Source organism: Borostomias antarcticus (genome assembly GCF_949987555.1).
Source record: "Borostomias antarcticus genome assembly, chromosome: 13".
Classification (NCBI taxonomy): Eukaryota; Metazoa; Chordata; class Actinopteri; order Stomiiformes; family Stomiidae; genus Borostomias; species Borostomias antarcticus.
The window spans coordinates 22,708,697-22,711,196 of record NC_140246.1 but is presented as its reverse complement, the minus strand read 5'-3'; the positions used below and the strand labels follow the sequence as shown (position 1 = coordinate 22,711,196).

Here is a 2,500-nt window from a genome sequence, read left to right as displayed (position 1 = left end):
ACCTTGTTTCTACAGTGTTTCTGCTGTTACTCCCCCAGCACACCTGGAGAAGGGGGTTGGGTGACGCACATGTCATTTATTTTCTGTGTCTTCTGATTGATTAAGGCTAGGGAGGAGGAGGGGCTGTCTCCATCACCACAGTAGCATGTTACATGACGGAGAGACTAACACACACACACACAGCCAGCCAACAGCACCCTATACACACGCTCAGTGCAAGTCCCTACTTTGGATACAGGTTGTGGCTTGCTGTGTGTGTGCGTGTGCGCGTGTGTGTGTGTGTGTGAGAGAGAGTGAGTATCTGTGTGTGCGTGTGTGTGTGTGTGTGTGTGTGCGTGTGTGTGTGAGAGAGAGCCTATTGGCGTCGGTGGGTTGTCTGAGTGTGTGTGCGTGCGTGAGTAAATCAGAGTCTGTGTGTGTGTGCGTGTGTGTGTGTGTGTGTGTGTGTGTGAGTGTGTGAGTGAGTAAATGTGTGTGTGTGCGTGTGTCTGTGTTGTCTCTACATTTCTTAACCACAGACCACTTAACTGCCCCCAGGACCACTCTATTACCCCGTCTATCTTTGTTGCCACCTGGGACCATTCTATTGCCCCCAGGTCCAGTCACTCCTGCAGACTGTGCTCGTGTGTGTATACATGTGCGCTCTCCAGGGGTGTGTGTGTGTGTGGGGTGAGCTCTGTCAGGATTGTGTGGTGGTCAGAGGCCAGGAGGAACAAGCCCAATAAAGAGGTCCATTTCTGCCTGCTCTCACCTGCTCCTCTGTCCTTATTACCACACCGCTACATCATCACACACTGCTCTTATACACACATATTCTATTAGAGGTGTGATGGTGTGTTCAGTCGTGTACGATGCCGAAAAGTGTGTGTGTGCGTGCGTGCGTGTGTGCGTGCGTGAGAGAGAAAGTAGAGTATAGCCAATCGCCCTTTTCCATCAAAGTAACTGGTTCATGAACCAGTTAGGTTCAGAGTTCTTGGAACCTTGGTTCTATCTAGGGTTCTATCTGCGTTTCCACCCGTTTTGAGCGGAACCGTGACACGTCAGCAGCCTGGAGATAAAGGCATGTGTAAAGTTGTTTAGATGTTGCGTCACAAACGTGTATTGCGTAGTCTACTTTATTATAATTATAGATCGTCATCACTATTGTTTTAGGGAATGTCAATTATAATTTGTATGAAGTTACAGTATTGTAGTTCAATGGCTGGCTAATTAGATAGTTGGAGAATGAGATGATTCAGTCTTCCCGGCGTGCGTTTACACAGCTGAGGTGGTCGATTACCACTCTGATCCTGGAGTAAAGCAGACCCGCGATGGCGTCACGGTTCACGCTGAAAATCTAATTATTTGGTGCCGTGTCAGAACCAACTTTTGGGTTCCCGAACTCATTTATTTTTGGTGGAAATGCTCGGAACCGTTCAAAATTAGGTTGGCGAACCGGCACAGAACCGGTTCCCTCTTGGTGGAAAGACCTATGGGAGAGTCGGTACCTTCTACAGGCCACCGCATGGAAGTTATATATTAACACATTAGTAAACCACCACACTGTTCAGGGGGGAAAGTACACACACACACACACACACCTGCCACTGATGAGCAGGAAGCAGTAGAGGCGTTCAGGCACAAATGAGTGTGTGTGTGTGTGTGTGTGTGAGAGAGAGAGAGAGAGAGAGAGAGAGAGAGCCTATCGGAGTCGGTTGGTTGTCTGAGTGTGTGTGTGTGTGTGTGTGTGTGTGTGTGAGAGAGAGCCTATCGGCGTCGGTGGGTTGTGTTTGTGGCCAGCCTATCAGCGTCGGTTGGCTGAGAGAGAGAGAGAGAGAGTGTGTGTGCGCGTGTGTGTGTGTGTGTGTGTGTGTGTGTGTGTGTGTGTGTGTGTGTGTGTGTGTGTGAGAGAGAGAGAGCCTATCGGCGTCGGTGGGTTGTCTGAGCAGGGGAGCTGAGGCCAGAGTCTGGTCTTTGTGTCATTCTCTCCACAGGAGGAGAGGAGAAGGTAGGACATAGGAGACAAGGAGGTAGGGACAAGAGCAGCCTCCTGAACACCCAGCTCCGGACCAAGCACCCCATGAGGACGCAGGTACGACCTTTGCTCCTTGACCCCAAGACCTGTTGTGGGACTTGACTGAACCTTTATACAGATCAGCCTTATGAAACTAGACAATCTGAAGAGAAAGGGGTTTAACGGGCTGGTTGGAGTAGTCAAGGCTAAAGTTAGACAGACTACCAGAATATAGGAATACTGAGCGTGTTCAAACTACTGTAGCTGGGATAGGAGTAGATCCACATGTGGAGACCATTACAACATGGTTAACCAGTTCCAGGTTCTGACCACTTCTTTTAACATGGACACAGACAGGGCACCTGCTGTTCTAGAACAGTCCAGTGGTGCTGGTGGTCATCTAATCAGCTATGACAGTATACATCCAGATCACTTCTCACCAGTTACTGACATGATCCACAGCCCGTCTTTAACCCTCAAACAGGTTTGGAAATAATGCTGGAACCA

General features: G+C 49.3%; 1 protein-coding gene across 1 annotated transcript in view; it reads left to right on the top strand.

Annotated features, from left to right (window-relative positions):
- The first annotated feature begins 1,972 nt into the window (after nt 1–1,972).
- Nucleotides 1,973–2,500, top strand: part of LOC311317167 (uncharacterized protein) — an 8,419-nt gene continuing 7,891 nt past the window's right edge. The window contains exon 1 of the mRNA XM_084448201.1: nt 1,973–2,071. The gene's annotated coding sequence lies outside the window, so the exon portion shown is untranslated. The remainder of the gene's footprint in view (nt 2,072–2,500) is intronic.